The sequence below is a fragment of the Aquarana catesbeiana genome, linkage group LG05, assembly GCF_042186555.1.
Source record: "Aquarana catesbeiana isolate 2022-GZ linkage group LG05, ASM4218655v1, whole genome shotgun sequence".
Taxonomy (NCBI): Eukaryota; Metazoa; Chordata; class Amphibia; order Anura; family Ranidae; genus Aquarana; species Aquarana catesbeiana.
The window spans coordinates 469823712-469841120 of NC_133328.1; positions in this window are offsets into that span (position 1 = coordinate 469823712).

A 17409-nucleotide genomic window follows, 5' to 3' on the forward strand; every position below is an offset into this window, starting at 1 on the left:
CATCTCCTGCATGGAGAAAAGCCTTTTAAGTCACCAAAAAAGGTTGGGCGTGTGGGTGGAACTGGAATATTAGGTGCCAATATGTGTCTGAAATTGGTAGCACCCCTAAATAGAACATGGGGCTTATCAGACAATAGGGGTCCAAGGACCCGGTCATTCTTTATGACTAGTCAATGCTTTTTAATGATTCTTTTGATGGCCCAATGCTGACTAGAGTAAAGTTGTAAGGAAGGCTAATCCGAAATCTTCTCTGATGACAGCCTGAGGGGGTTCTGCACATAATAGGTCCTTATGGTCCCTATTCCATACCTCTGTAATTAGGGAATTTAAAATTGCTGCATCGTAACCTTTACTCAAAAATCTGGATTTTAAAGTTGAAGCCTCCTTATAAAATTTGTTTAGATCAGAGCAATTCTGTCTCAGACGCAAGAGTTGACCCTTGGGGACAGCGGACAGCCAAGAGCGGTGATGGCAGGAATCGAGCAGAATGAAACTATTCCTGTCTGTTGGCTTAAAGTAGGTGGAGGTGGTAATCGTATCATTAACAATTGTGATAACCAAATCCAAAAAATGGATCTGAGTGGGGCTGGCTTTGTGAGTGAGTACTATGCCCCTATCATTGTTGTTAAGAAAAGATAGGTAGGTTGTCACAGAATCAGTGTCTCTGTCCCATATAAACAGGACGTCATCTATGAATCTTCTCCACATGACCAATTGGGGTGGTCTATCATGTAAGACCACATCTTCCTGCCACTTGGCCATGAAGAGGTTGGCCATGCTGGGAGCGAATTTGGCTCCCATGGTCACTCCCTTTGTTTGTAGATAATGAGTACCTCCATGCCAAAAATGATTGTGTTCCATCGAGAAGTCCAGTAGCTCCATCACGAAATTACATTGCGTGGTGGAGATACTGGAGTCTCGATAGAGAAAATGTCGCACAGCATCATGTCCTAAAGTGTGAGACCTTGACGTGTAAAGTGATGCGACATCAGCTGTCACCAACATATATGTAGCCTTCCATTCTATTTCACTTAGTAAGTTAAGGATATGTTTAGTGTCCTTAAGGAAGGAGGGGGTGCCCATCACCAGTGGTTGTAGAAAAAAATCAATGTATTTTCCCACACATGAGGCTATAGAATCTATACCACTGATGATGGGCCTTCCCGGTGGATTAATCAGAGTCTTGTGAACTTTTGGCAATATATAAATTACCGGCAGACGGGGGGCTAGAGGGACCAGATGTTCCTTCTCTTTTTTATTTAAAATTCCCAAATTGTATCCCTTATCAATCAGGACGTTCAATTCCCTTTTGAAACTAGGTGTGGGGTCTGATAGTAAAGAGGAATACGTGTCTGTGTCAGAAAGAATCCTTAGCATTTTGTTGGTGTAGGAGTCTTTATCCAAAATAACAATAGCACCGCCTTTGTCGGCAGGGCGTATGATGATATCCTTCCTATTTCACAAGGCCTCCACACCAACCCTGATGTTATGTTGAGGTTGTGCTGATCTCGTGTTCAAGTTAGCCAAGTCATTCAACACTAGATCTCGAAAGATGGAAATGTTCGGTGCTGAATTACCAGGGGGTTTGAAGAGCGAGGCATTAGACAGCCCCGAGTGCTTCACCACAGAAGCTTCCCTACTCAGTTGCCTAGAAGGATTGCTTAAAATGTACCTTGTAATGTTAAGCTTACGCGTGTATTTCTGCACATCTATAAACGTTTGGTATTTGTTAAGATTTCGAGGTGGAACAAACTTCAAACCCTTATTTAGAGTGAAGAGTTCTTCTTTTGATAGTTCTTTGGTGCTCAAATTTATAATGCCATTTACGTCTATAGTCTCCTCCTTTTTGGGGTGAAGCTTCCTCCTCCCTCTGCACCCTCTCTTGTGTCTCCATTTCGCTTGTTTCTTCCCCTGCTGGCCAGCTGAAAATCCTGACTGTGGTGGTTTTCTCCTGTATATTGATTATTAGGGGGACCAGAGGTATTGGGGTTTCCACTCAAGCTTGATGCACTTTCATTAATGCCATCTCGCAAGGGGGAAAATCTATTCCTAGTATTAACGTTGACCTCATAGTGACTGGATCTACCGCCATTATTGCGATGGTCTCGCCCCATCCTGTGGTCACGTGGGTCTCTATAATGATAACCACCATTTTGACCCTGGTGAGTACCTCGGCCATCCTGTTGTCTCCAAACTGGAGGTGAGTGGTGGTATGGTCGAGAGATGGAATTCCTACTACCTCCTCTACCTCTTGATTGGTTAGGGCGTTGTTGAGACCCCCTACCTCTAGAGGGGTGGGGAGAGGTATGGTGCATATAAGATGCCTCAGAGCGATTACCACCCTGTACCTCTTGGGTTATAGGCATGGGCGGAGCGCTTGGGATAGTGGTGGTGGAGGGAGGATCAGTGGGAATGGGGACCTGCCACTTGAATACCACATTATCCCTATGATCCTTGGCATCCCTATTATATTTCCTCCTTTTCTTTTGTGAAATAGAATAGAAGGCTACATATATGTTGGTGACAGCTGATGTCGCATCACTTTACACGTCAATATCTCACACTTTAGGACATGATGCTGTGCGACATTTTCTCTATCGAGACTCCAGTATCTCCACCAGGCAATGTAATTTTGTGATGGAGCTACTGGACTTCTCGATGGAACACAATTTTTGGTATGGAGGTACTCATTATCTACAAAGGGAGTGGCCAAATTCGCTCCCAGCATGGCCAACCTCTTCATGGCCAAGTGGCAGGAAGATGTGGTCTTACGTGATAGACCACCCCAATTGGTCATGCGGAGAAGATTCATAGATGACGTCCTGTTTATATGGGACGGAGACACTGATTCTGTGACAACCTGCCTATCTTTTCTTAACAACAATGATGGGGCATAGTACTCACTCACGAAGCCAGCCCCACTCAGATCCATTTTTTGGATTTGGTTATCACAGTTGTTAATGATACGATTACCACCTCCACCTACTTTAAGCCAACAGACAGGTATAGTTTCATTCTGCTCGATTCCTGCCATCACCGCTCTTGGCTGTCCGCTGTCCCCAAGGGTCAGCTCTTGCGTCTGAGACAGAATTGCTCTGATCTAAACAAATTTTATAAGGAGGCTTCAACTTTAAAATCCAGATTTTTGAATAAAGGTTACGATGCAGCAATTTTAGATTCCCTAATTACAGAGGTGGGGAAAAGGGATCGTAAGGACCTATTATGTGCAGAACCCCCTCAGGCTGTCAGAGAAGATTTCGGATTAGCCTTCCTAACTTACTCTAGTCAGCATTGGGCCATCAAAAGAATCATTAAAAAGCATTGGCCAGTCATAAAGAATGACCGGGTCCTTGGACCCCTATTGTCTGATAAGCCCCGTGTTCTATTTAGGGGTGCTACCAATTTCAGACACATATTGGCACCTAATATTCCAGTTCCACTCACATGCCCAACCTTTTTTGGTGACTTAAAAGGCTTTTCTCCCTGCAGGAGATGTAAGGTTTGTAGGGTGAATGCATTACAGGACAGAAGGTTGACTGAGTTTACATCCAGTGGTACAGGTATCATGTATCCCATCAAATCACTCATCACATGTACCACAAAATGTGGGTTGGAGTATGTGGGACGAACTGTTAGGAAATTGCAAGTTAGGTTGGGTGAGCATATCACCAACATAAAGCAAGGTTTTGACAAGCATAGTGTCTCTAGACACTTTAACCTTGTGCACAATAGGGATCCTAAGGGTACCGTCTTTATTGGCATAGAGAAGTATGTTCCCCATTGGCGTGGCAGTAATGGTAGGAGAACCATCTCTAGATCCGAAACAAACTGGATCTATAGGCTTGGCTCCCATGCCCCCAATGGCTTGAACACAGAGTGGGACATCAACTGTTTTATTAATAACAGTTGATGTCCCCCCTCTGGCTAATATGATTCATCATTTGCTGTTTTTCATTGACCCCCTTTTTTTGGGGGTTGAGGTATGCCATATTTGATGTGGCAACACCTTTATCTTATATAGTTATTTTTTGATTGTTAGATATTGGTTGTGGTAACCCTCTACCTTATATTTTCATTTCCTCTGCACTTTACTATATGAGGAATTCTTGTCCTAAATTTTCTATTAACATTTATTAGAATAATATAATTTATCATTTGCTGTTTTTCACTGACCCCCTTTTTTGGGGTTGAGGTATGCCATATTTGATGTGGTAACACTTTTACCTTATACAGATATTTTTTATCGGTAGATATTGGTTGTGGTAACCCTCCACCTTATATTTTTATTTCCTCTGCACTTCACTATATGAGGAATTTTTGTCCTAAAATTTTTTTACCAAAATTTATTAGGATACTTTTTTGTTTAATTTTTTGTTTTTTGTATCCCCTCCCTCCCTTCCCCATTTATGGATAGGGTGTCATTAACCTACTGGCCTCTTCATTTTCATATCTGCAGTGATTTCTCTTTTTTGTGTTCTAGGTGTATTATTTATTTACTAACCTGTACACTTTGGGCAGTACTCTATTTCGCCACTAGATGGCATAGGTTGGATTGCAATCCATTCATGTATGGTGCTTGGTTATTTCCTTAATAGGTAAAAGAGCAACACTCTGTAAGCCAATAGAATGGGTGCCTCAACTCTAGGCTCTACTAACCAATCACTATGCGTTTGTGCTATTGATTAAACGTCAGCTCCATTTTCTGCTAGCCAATGGTGGCGCTTTACAGCGCATTGTTTGGGTTTATAAGGCGCATGCCCGGTTGCGTACCCCTGATGATGTCAGTTGTGACGAAACAGCCGTACGGTCACAACGCTAGCATGTATCGCGCATGCGCAATTCCATTTTAAAACAGCAGAGGAGTATATATGCTGTCCCTGCTGGGTTTTTATGATTTATATATTTTTTATCTATTTGCATTTTATATAATAAACGCAGTTGTGGTTTATCTGCACTACTGGAGTCCCCCTTTTTTCTTTTTGGGATACGTGGTTCATATCTGCCTGGTCTCTCTGGCAACAAATATTGATCGCCACATAAGAAGCATCTTTGGTACTACATCTTCTGGATTGGCACCCTGTTGTTGCTGTGGAGTTGCCCAGGAAGGAAGTTGGCGAGATTCCCTACAGAGTCTCCTATGGGACATCCCTTGAAGTCCATCTCACATCTCTTTCTACTAAGCCTGTTTTGACTCCCCTGAATAAGGGTGGTCGCAGGCTCTCAGGTAAGCCTTTACTACTTTATCACCAGGTGGTGGACAGCACTGGCGGTGGATTATGGATCAAAATTTTCATATGGAATAATTTCTGGATTTCACCTACACCATATTTAGAACTCTTTATTTTTTATTGCATTTGTTGGACTTTGGATTGGATGCTCATTTATCAGTTATTATTTATTGTCGCTTATTATTGTTGTTTAGTTTACACGTAATTTTTGAATCAATTTTTTCACTATTCTTTTTCACTTGTGACACTTGTCCAGCACTGCACTGTTCTTTCCTTAAATCCATTTCTTGTGCCCTTGTATTGGGGTTATAGAGTCCAGCAGCAGGAACTCCTTCATGGTTCACTTTATTATAATTTAATTTCTCATGCATATAATCTTTTTGAGCACCTAGCGCAATTCTTTTTCTTTCTCCTTTTATTTATTGCTATATAAATGGAAAATTACCTAAAATTTAACATATTTTTCTTGTTATAATATTTTGCAAATAAATAATTTTTCTTCATGAATTTAGGCCAAAATGTAATGCTACATTTCTTTGTTTAAAAAAACTCAAATTAATGTATATTATTTAGTCAGTGTGAAAGTTATAGAATCTACAAATTATGGTATACTGTATATATTTGAAAATTGATCAATCCTGATATACTGATTGCCTGATGTATCAATCCTGATGTACTAAAATCTAATTTCTTGAGACCCTAAAATGCCAGGACAGTACAAATACCCCCAAATGAGCACCTTTTTGAAAGCAGACAATACAAGGTATTTAGTAGGAGGCATGCTGAGGTTTTTGAACTTGTAATTTGTTCATCATATTTTTTTGGAAAATGAAGAAATGAAATAATTTTTCACAAAGTTGTTATTTTAACAAATGATGTCTCATACACAGCATAGTCATACTTATAATTACACCTCAAAGCACATTCTGCTACGCCTCTCGAATATTGGGATACCACATGTGTGAGACTTTTTCACAGCCTAGATGCATAGAGGACTACCTTTTAGTTTTCTAGGAGCATACACTATATTATCAAAAGTATTGAGGCGCTTGCCTTTACACGCACAGGAACTTTAATGGCATTCCAGTCTTAGTTCGTAGGGTTTAATATTGAGTTGGCCCACCCTATGCAGCTATAACAGCTTCAACTCTTCTCAGAAGGCTGTCCACAAGGTTTATGAGTGTTTCTATGGGAATGTTTGACCATTTTTCCAGAAGCTGTTGGACGAGAAGGCATGGCTCGCAGTCTCGGCTCTAATTCTTCTCAAAGGTGTTCTATCGGGTTGAGGTCAGGACTCTGTGCATGTCAGGCAAGTTTCTCTACCCCAAACTCGCTCATCCACATCTTTATGGACCTTGCTTTGTGCACTGGTCTAACTCATTTGATGAAGGGGGGATTATGCTGTGGGGTTGTTTTTCAGGGGTTGTTCCAGTTCCCTTAGTTCCAGTGATGGAAACTCTTAATGCATCCACATACCAAGATATTTTGGACAATTTCATGCTCCCAACTTTGTGGGAACAGTTTGAAGATGGCCCCTTCCTGTCCCAACATGAGTGTGCACCAGTGCACAAAGCAAGGTCCATAAAGACATGGATGAGAGAGTTTGGGGTGAAGGAACTTGACTGACCTGCACAGAGTCCTGACCTTGATCCGATAGAACACCTTTGGGATGAATTAGAGTGGAGACTGCGAGCCAGGCTGTCTCGTCCTACATCAGTGCCTGACCTTTTTTTTGCCTCTAGATAGAGATTGCTGTCTGCTCCCACTGGGCAGATCCACCCTTCTGTTTGTTTCTGAGGACCATTGTCACCAAGATATGAGTTGTCCTCAGAGCAATAAATGAGGATACTAGTTCCTATGACATCTCTTTAAGATGATAATTCTGTTTACGTTAGTGAGATTTGCTTTCATTTTCTGCTGGTTCTCCAGGACAGGACATGAAGAGACATTTCTCCTTCTGGGTGCAGGCAGCAAAAAAATAACTTGATAGGGTTTTTAACCTTTCACAAATCTATGTAATATTAAAAAATGAAATTTAGCATATTTTTTGTTTTATAAAAGAAGTGACTTTGGATAGTAGCAACATATCAAGTCTGTCTACAACCTGATGCTGCTCCAGGGTAGTAGGAGCTCTCCTATGTAGTTTGAATAACTGGTGAACACACACACATACCTCTGTTTACACCCTACAGTAATTATGAGAAACATCTACAGTAGGATAAAAGGAAATTTCACTTAAAATAGTAATCTCACAGTCAAAAAATCAAAGGAAAAGCATAAAGCAGCCCATAAATGATGCAATTGCTCGATTTCCCCATCAACACAGTCAGTGTTGTTGGGGGAATGCCTCCCTCAGCACTATTGTATTCTGCCAGCAAGGGGGCATGGGGAACCTTCCCGAGCCACAAGACACAATGATTACTGCTAGCGGCTATTTCTGACAGGCTGGATCGATGGATAAGCTTGGGTACAATCAGCCAATCCATACATGGATCGAATTTTGGCCAGTCCCTGCTGAACCAGTTAAATTTCCATGTATGGCTGGCTTTATGCCCTGTACACACGGTCAGATTTTCCAAAGGAAAAAGTGCGATCGGATTGTGTTGACGGAAATTCCGATCGTGTGTGGGCTTCATCGGGACTTTTTCCATTGGAATTTCTGACACACAAAGTTTAAGAGCAGGCTATAAAATTTTCCGACAACAAAATCCGATCGGTTAAATTCCGATCATGTGTACACAAATCCGATGCACAAATTGCAACGCATGCTCAGAATAAATTAAGAGATGAAAGCTATTGGCTACTGCCCCGTTTATAGTCCCGACGTGCGTGTTTTATGTCACCGCATTCAGACCGATCGGATTTTCCGACAACTTTGTGTGACCGTGTGTATGCAAAACAAGTTTGAGCCAACATCCGTTGGAAAAAATCCATGAATTTTGTTGTCGGAATGTCCGATCAATGTCAGACCGTGTGTACAGGGCATTAGTGTACATAACCCGAAATTATACAAGTAAACTGGTGGTTCTTATCTGGAATAAACCTTTTTATTTTTTTAGACTTACACAATTAAGAAAATTGATAAGGTGATAGCATAGCATTATTTCCAGGAAAGGTACACTTAAAGTTTTGCAAAACAGTGGTGCAAGTAACCTAATGTATTTCCCCCTATTTGTGGGTCCTCAACTAAATTTTAAGCTGCTCCACCATGATGCTTCATACATTTATATATAAATTTAGTTTTCCATAAATTAAAGCGAACACTGAATATCACTTCTACTGTTATCTGCAATGCCTCATTTGTTCCAATTTTTCTATCTGCTCAGCAAGCCTTGAGATACAATTACTTGATTGCTGTTTGTCAGACAGACAGAGTTTCTGCTTTTATTCAGTACTCTGAGTGTTAACCTCAGTATCAATATTTTTAGTGGAATAACCACGAAGTGCACTTTTCTTGAGAAACTATAATCAAAAATTGATTTGTTTTCAGACTTTTGTAGTCTCAGCAAATCCCTTGTTGTGTACCTCATCATTAGCTCTCCTTTCATGAAAACTTACAAATAACGTTAATGTAAGATGCAGCTAAATAAATCCTCTATGCAACCCCATTGAAATACTGTACATTCTCCAGGTTACATAGGCTACATAGTTACATAGTTACATAGTTGGCGAGTCCATCACGGGTCCAACCTATGTGTGGGATTTTATGTCAGTATTACATTGTATATTCCTGTATGTTGTGGTCGTTCAGGTGCTTATCTAATAGCTTTTTGAAATTATTGATGCGCCCCGCTGAAACCACTGCCTGTGGAAGAGAATTCCACATCCATACCGCTCTTACAGTAAAGAACACTCTATGCAGTTTAAGGTTAAACTGCTTTTCTTCTCATTTTAGTGAATGGACGCGTCTTATTAAATTCCTTTTCGCTGAAAAGTTTTATCGCTATTGTGGGGTCTTTCCTGAGGACTGGTGCTCAGAACTGGACAGCATACTCCAGGTGAGGCTGGCCCAGAGTCTTGTAGAGTGGGAGAATTATCGTTTTATCTCTATAGTTAATCCCCTTTTTAATGCATGCCAATATTCTGTCTGATTTGCTTGCAGCAGCTTGGCATTGCATGCCATTGCTGAGCCTGTCATCTACTAGGACCCCATGTTCCTTTTCCATCCTAGATTCCCCCAGAGGTTCTCCCCCCCGTGAATAAATTGCATTCATATTTTTTCCACTCAAATGCATTATTTTGCATTTTTCTACATTAAACCTCATTTGCCATGTAGTTGCCCACCCCATTAATTTGTTCAGATTTTCTTGCAAGGTTTCCACATCCTGCAGAGAAGTTATTGCCCTGCTTAGCTTAGTATCGTCCGCAAATACAAAGATTGACCTCCAGGTCATTAATAAATAAATTAAATAGGATTGGTCCCAGGATAGGATAGGTATGGCACTGGTTTTTTTTTATGAATTTTGATGCTTTTAATGAAAGAATTTTTCCTGGAGACCAAATGAGTGATAGGAATCTCAACATTTTACAGTTTTCAGTAGAGGAAATTGCAATGGGAAAACTGTCTAAAAGTGGATTTCACTTTGGAGAGAAATTAGTTGTCTCATCTCTTGATTTAGCTTTGCAGAAATAAAATTTAAAAAATTCCCAAATGAAACTCAGACAGCAAAAAAAACTCACTAGGGCTCCATCCCTTGTATACTCTATCCAAAAAAAAGTTGTGGCAGTGCCAGGAATAGAGAAAAAAGTGGTTCTACAACATTTGTCTAATACTTTCCATATTATCCATCCATTTTTTTTGGCACACATAATAAAATGCACAAGGGGGAGTTGGTGGTATGTGTATCTCTGATTAGATAAGGCACCTCATCCCAGCAAGGTATTAGATTGAAGTGGAAGGCTAGGTAATGGGATTATTGCGGTGCCAAGAATACAACAGTACAAATGATAAAATTAAATTACAAAAGGTTTAAAAATACAATTCATACAAGGTATAAAGTACAAAATTGATCTTAGGCAGATGAATACAACTAATGGATGGAAAAAAAATCGAATTATCCCTACTAGTTTCGCCAAAACATTGGCTTCCTCAGGGGATATGATAGGTTGTAATTCTACAAAGAGAATCTTATATTAGTATAACAAGATATAAAAATAAATAACATAAATAACGTTGTGCATGCTATTACAACGAATGCAGAGAGATTGGACAAATACAGTCTCCCCTGACCAAATAATCCCAACCAAGATGAGGTAACATCAATCAAGAATTGTCACAACATACCCACAGAGCCCCACAGAGCCCCACAGGGCCAGGTGGACAACGTGTAATGTGAGGGTCGTCCTTCACTGCCTTAGTGTGGCTGCAGGGGGCTTGATAAAAAGAACCTTGAAAACAGCTGTGGAAATACATACGTATAAGGCTAAAGAGCTCAACTATCTATAATAAGAAAAGGACGAGACAGTCATGAGTACTTACCAAAAACAAGGTATACTAATGAGTGACCGGGACGCTGAGAAGATCAATAATAATTGATTGATTTAAACAAATAGCTTGTTATGTAGGTTGGCTGCACTAGATAAAAATTAGAAAGAAAATGAAAGGGGATTACTAATAATAGAGAATGTTTTATGTTATGCAGCAAGAGTTCTAGGATAAGCCGCAATTAAAAGGTAATCAGAAGCAGCGTGTTAGCTTCAGGTTAAAACACTAACTGGAGTAAATGCATAAGGTATCCACATCTGATACAGTGTATAAGCCTATTGGACATAAACAGAGGGCCTCCAGTGAGCAAACATAGTAATAAGTAATTATTGTGATCAGTTGTCACCACATTATGCCTTTAGTGTGGTCACCCAAAGGGCAAGTTTACCTGAGTAGTAACTTCAGCTTGTACAGCGACGCGGTAAGTCTGCAACTACGGACAAATTACTAACCTATTTAAAGCCCCCCACCTTATTGGCAAGTAGATACGGCCAATCAGGAGCAGACAAATAGCGGCCCGTGTGCCTGCGCACTTGCCACCGCAGTGTGCCTACAATCCCCATACATGCCTATTGTCCTCTGAAAGCATCGGAGGATGGCAGTCAATCCGACGCAATCATTTAGGGGCGTGGCTTGGATCTGGGCCAGCCCATGGGACGGAGACGGCCCAAAGCCCAAGGTGGAGAATGGTACTTTGGCTGAAGGAGGGGGCGGAGGGTTGGGGGCAGAGACAGGCCAAAAGGCGGGCTGGCTATCATGGAGAGCCAACCCTTGGGTGTCCATACAGCCATGGGCTGTGATAAAGAACCATCTGAAAACATCGGGGAAGCCGAAGGCCGTGTGGGGAACGAGGCATGAGGAGAGAAATCAATGAGATGACAGGAATAGGAGGAAATGGGAGGGGGAGAACTGAATAAGGAAATGCGAGGCGTGCTCCTGAAGCCAGTCGCCAAGTAACATAATGCACAACATCATAAAATAATCATAATGCAGTTGAATGCAAAGACAATTATAAATGGTACAAGGAAACAAAATTAAGGAATGAACAAATCATATATATATGAATATATGTAATTATATTCAACTGATATACTAATAAACAAAATAAAGAGTGGAAGGAAAAAAGTATCAGTAAAAGGGAAAAAAAATAGAAGGAGAAATACCAAAATAAGGAAAATAGAAAAAATAATAAATATATAGTAATAAAGATAAAAGGGAAAAGGCGCCAGCACGTGTGTTGGGCCTAAGAAGTTGAAAAGGCCAGCGACATGGCAGAAAAGCGGAGAGAGATGGAAAATGGGGGGGAGGGACCAGACACAAGAAACAGGTCAAGGCCACAGAGGAGCCTAATAAAGACCAATTGAATAGTTAGAATAATAATAATAAATTGATTTGGTAACATTACCTATTACTAAGGTTTGAAACTTATATACTCATTCAGACAAGGATATTTGTTAGCATCTACTGTAGGCAGTGTATCCATCTGGTTTCTAATCGTAAAAGGGCAATATCAATACTGCCACCTCGAACATGTGCGGGCACATGCTCAAGTGCCGCAAATCGCACATTAGGATCGCAATTGTGTTAAATGACAATGTGTCTATTTAGGGCCGTGGTGGCCAGTCATTTATAAAGTGGCATAATATGATCCCCAATGCGTTTAAAAAAAGGACGTTTTGTCTTACCGACGTGAAAACATCCACAAACGCGCAGGGCCAAATAGACCACTCCAATAGTACTACAAGTGATTCGATGTTTTATAGACTGAATTTGGCCATTGGGGAGGATTACTGTTTTAGAGTTGCTAATAAAAGGGGCAGATGTCACAACGCCCACAAGAAAAAGTACCAGTATTAGCGATGTTAACGGGTTGTTTTAGTGTGTGATGGCTCGTAACAAGTCGGTCCCTCATAGAAGGGGCCCATCGGTAGGTGATCTCAGGATAGGCCTTGACATGCTTGCCAATGGCGGAGTCCGCCGTCAACCAGGGCGAAATTTTTTTGAGAATGGCTCTAGTTTACATGTGTTGTTTGGAAAACTGGGCTATAATTCGAACTGATCGATTAGATTTAGAAGGTTGTTTAGCGTGGATAAGATCCCGCCTGTTCAACTTAACCACTCTACTAAAGGCCCGTTTAAGTAGGGATCGACTATAGCCTCTTTGGTGAAGTTTATGGGATAAATCTCTAGATGCCTCATAGAAATCTTGATCAAGGGTACAATTTCTCCTGAGTCGGAGAAATTGACTGTAAGAAATACTATCTAAAAGAGATTGCGGATGTGCACTGGTAACGTGTAGTAGGGTATTACCCGCAGAAGGCTTGTGGTACAGGAACGTATGGAGAGTTCCGTCAGTGTCAACATGAATCTGCAGGTCCAAGAAACTAATCTTTGACTGACTGCATTCCATGGTAAAAGTAAGGTTGTAATCGTTAATGGCCAGAAGGTTAATCAGCTGTGTGAGTTCATCCCAGGTTCCAGACCAGAATACCAAAATGTCATCAATGTACCTGTGCCAGGCAATGACATGTTTCAGTAACTCCGACAAATGGTCATTTGAAAAAAAGATTCCTCTCTCACCCCCCCAGGTACAGGTTGGCGTATGAGGGCACACATTTGGTCCCCATAGCCACACTCTGCACCTGGAGGTAGTGAGAGGAACCAAACATGAATACATTTCTAGTTAATATAAACTCCAACAACTGAAGAACAAACTGACTGTATGAACTGGAAGATGGTCCACGTTCGCTCAATTGTTCACGAATAACGTCCAGACCTTTTGTATGTGGAATGCAGTAATATAAACTTTCCACATCCAAGGATAACAACCAAGTGTGAGGGGGAAGTAATTTGCCATCTATAATTCTGAGTAAATCAATGGTATCTTGAACATAGGAGAATAAGGACGTGACATGTGGATTTAAGTATTTGTCTACTAAGGCACTAGCGTTCTCGGTTAGACTGGAACAACCCGATACAAATCGGTAGTCCAGGGGGATGCTGTAAAGACTTATGCACTTTAGTAAGAGAGTAGAAAGTAGGTGTCTTCGGGTCCTTTACGTTTAAATAGTTCCAAGTGTTTAAATCAATGGTGCCTAGTTGGTATGCTTTAAAAATTAGACTCATGTAGTACTCATGAGTGAAATTCTGAAACAAAGTTTTGGAAATGGGCCAGTACCAATGTCGATTGTCAAGGATGTCCAGGCACATGCGTTCATAAGCCTGGACATCCATGAGAAGGACATTGCCAAGGAGACTTGGCCAGATATAGGGAAAGGAGTGGAAGAGTGCACTTTGTTAGAGTGAGTACGAACCACCGAAGATTGTCAAGCAGGGGTGGGTCTAAAGGTGCGATGAAGAGAGTCCGTTGAAACCAAAATACGATCACCTTTTCTTTTTTTAGGCAATCTATCCTGAGATAGTTTGCAATAAGTGGTTGAGTTGCTAGGTGAGAAAGAAGAAACAGAAGTATTATTAGGTGCATCAGGTGCAGCAGTGTCAGTTTTGAGTCCAACAGGATTAGAAGATTTAGAATTTGGTTTGTTAGAGGATGTTTGACTCCATTTATACGCATAGCCGTTGTCATGGGCTGATTTGTCGCGGAGGAACTTGTTTTCCTTAGTGTTGATAACACCAAGGGTATATTCCTCCAGATGCACCCGCAGTTCAGATTCTCGCTTGGTAAATCTGGTGGAAGTCACAAGGAGAACAAGCTCTTGATACCAATTATTAATCTGCAGGTCTAACTGTGCAAGTTCCATCCGGCGCATGCGCAATAGCGCCAATAGCGTTGCACTGGCTCCCTGTGACAGCACTTGGCACCAAGATGTGCTATTTAAAGGGGACTGTTCCATTGCTGCCTTGCTGTCCAGGCTACAGCGTTCCTGAAGACCCCTACTGCCTTGTTACTCTGTATTTGCTATCTGATACCTGTTGGACTGTTCCTGACTACCCTGTTTGCTGCCTGCCCTGATCTCGGCTCTGGACTTTGACTATTCTCCTGGATTTACCTTCTGTACCTGAACTGCCCACCTGTGTTTGACCCAGCCTGCCTGTACCCTGCTGTCTCCATCCTGCCGCTGGACTACAAGACACCTCCCTGCTGTCTACATCCTGCTGCTGGACTACAAGACACCTCCCTGCTGTCTACATCCTGCTGCTGTACTACAAGTCACCTCCCTGCTGTCTGCATCCCGCTGTCGGACTGCAGGACACCTTCTTGCTGACTACCAGATCCAGCCCTCCGCTCCAGCCTTCCAGTCAGGCACTTGTGCCCCTTCGCACTCCCGAGCTCCTGTCATCACTACCAGGGGTTCCCGAGTCTGAGGTATACGAGAGGCCGTTCCCTGCATTCCGGGCTCTACCTACCAGGTACGTGACAGTACCGGACAGCCATGTCCGAGCCTACGCAGGGGACGTCGCCTATGGAGGACTTATGCCGTCATTTAGCTGGACTCACGCAAGCTGTCAAAGACTTACAAGACAGTTATAAGCAACTAGAAGAACGTGTCCAAGTTCTCTCCACCTCAGCTCTGGGTCCACCTACTGCTCCCTCAGTGGTCATGTTACCTCCTGAACCCAAAATACCCACACCAGAAAGGTTCTCCGGGGATCGCAGCAAGTTTAGGGCATTCCGTAATGCCGTGAACTTTTTTTCGCATTACAGCCCAGAACTTTTTCCTTAGAAACCACTAAAGTGGGGCTTGTCATTTCCCTCCTACTGGGCGAATCCCAGGCATGGGCCCATCATCTTCTGGAGCAGAAGAATAACTGCCTCGACCACCAGGATACCTTCTTCCAAGCCATGGCTCTCCTATATGAAGATCCGCAACAGGCAGCTACCACGGAAGCAGCACTGTTCTCACTTCAGCAGGGCTGTAGGGCGGCGGAGGACTATGCATCCGAATTCAGATGCTGGAGTTCCGACACAAACTGGAACAACACCGCCTTACGCTACCAGTTTCGCATGGGACTTTCTGAACTATTAAAAGATGAACTAGCCCGGGTGGGCATTCCGGCCGCACTTGAAGACCTCATCAACCTGTCGATCCAAATTGACAGACGCCTAAGGGAACGCAGGACAGAATGTGCAGCTGGTCCCTCCTCGCCCAGTTTGGATGTTGCCACATGTGCCAAATCCTCCTGCACACACCCCTATGCAACTTGGCCTGATTCGTCCTTCACTCACCCCTGAAGAACGACAACGCTGTCGGGCTAACAACCTCTGCCTGTATTGCGGGGAATCTGGACATTACCTGAGGACTTGTCCTGCAAAGACCTGTAAGCACACTACCTTCTCTTCTACCTCTTTGTCTGCTGTGTTTAACAATACCACTCACCTGGCTGTTCCCATTTCTCTGCAACTTCCAGGAAGGAACATCCGGGCAACCGCTATAATTGACTCCGGAGCCTGTAGCGGATTTATGGACTTATCTTTTGCTCACAAGTTCCAGATCCCTCTACGACCCAGAGCACAGGGACTGTCTGTACGCCTGGCCGATGGATCGGCTATTAAATCTGGGCCTGTAACACAAGAGACAGTTCCTTTAGACACCATCATTTCCGGCAACCACCGGGAACTACTCCGTCTTGACATCATTGAGTCACCCCTGTTTCCCATCATACTGGGCATGCCCTGGCTCAAAGCTCACAACCCACGAATTGACTGGTCCACTGGAAAAATCAGTTTTCCCTCTCCCTACTGCCGTCAGCATTGTCTACAGGGATCTACTACCATTCCATCTTCCCTGCTTTGTCTGGAGACCGATGCTGAAACCTGCCAAACCGTTTCAGAAGCGTACCGTGATTTCCTGGATGTGTTCAGTCGGAAGGGGGCAGAGACATTTCCCCCACACAGACCCTATGACTGCCCAATTGAACTTCTTCCCGGTGCAGAGGTCCCCTTTGGGCGAATTTTTCCCTTAACTGAACTGGAGCTTGGTACGCTTAAAAACTACATTGATGAGAATCTGGAAAAGGGGTTCATATGGCCTTCCACCTCTCTGGCGGGAGCAGGAATCTTCTTAGTGGAGAAAAAAAGACCATTCTCTACGCCCTTGCGTAGATTACCGGGACCTTAATAAAATTACAATCAAAAACCGGTACCCCTTACCCTTGGTACCCAAACTGTTTCAGAGGCTGGGAAGTGCCACTATATTTACCAAACTTGATCTTCAGGGAGCATACAACTTAGTCCGGATCCGGAGCGGGGACGAATGGAAGACTGCCTTCCGCACCCGCTTCGGACACTTTGAATACCTGGTGATGCCCTTTGGGTTATGTAATGCTCCTGCCACTTTCCAGCACTTCGTGAATGACATCTTTAGAGACTACCTTGATCTGTTCATCATAGTGTATCTGGATGACATCCTGATCTTCTCCTTCTCCCTGTCTATCCACCAAGAGCATGTCAAGAAAGTTCTAGCCCGGCTCCGCCAACATGGCCTGTATGCCAAACCCGAGAAGTGCGAATTTGAACGCCAAAGCATTTCGTTTCTGGGTCTGATCATCTCCATAGATGGTATCAAAATGGATCCACAGAAGGTCTCTGCCATCTTGGATTGGCAGAGACAAGAAGGGAGTACAGCGCTTTGCGGGATTTGCAAATTTCTATCGTAAATTCATCAAGGGATTTTCATCCATCATCACTCCCATCACAAGACTGACTCGGCAAGGCACCCGGTTCCAATGGTCTCC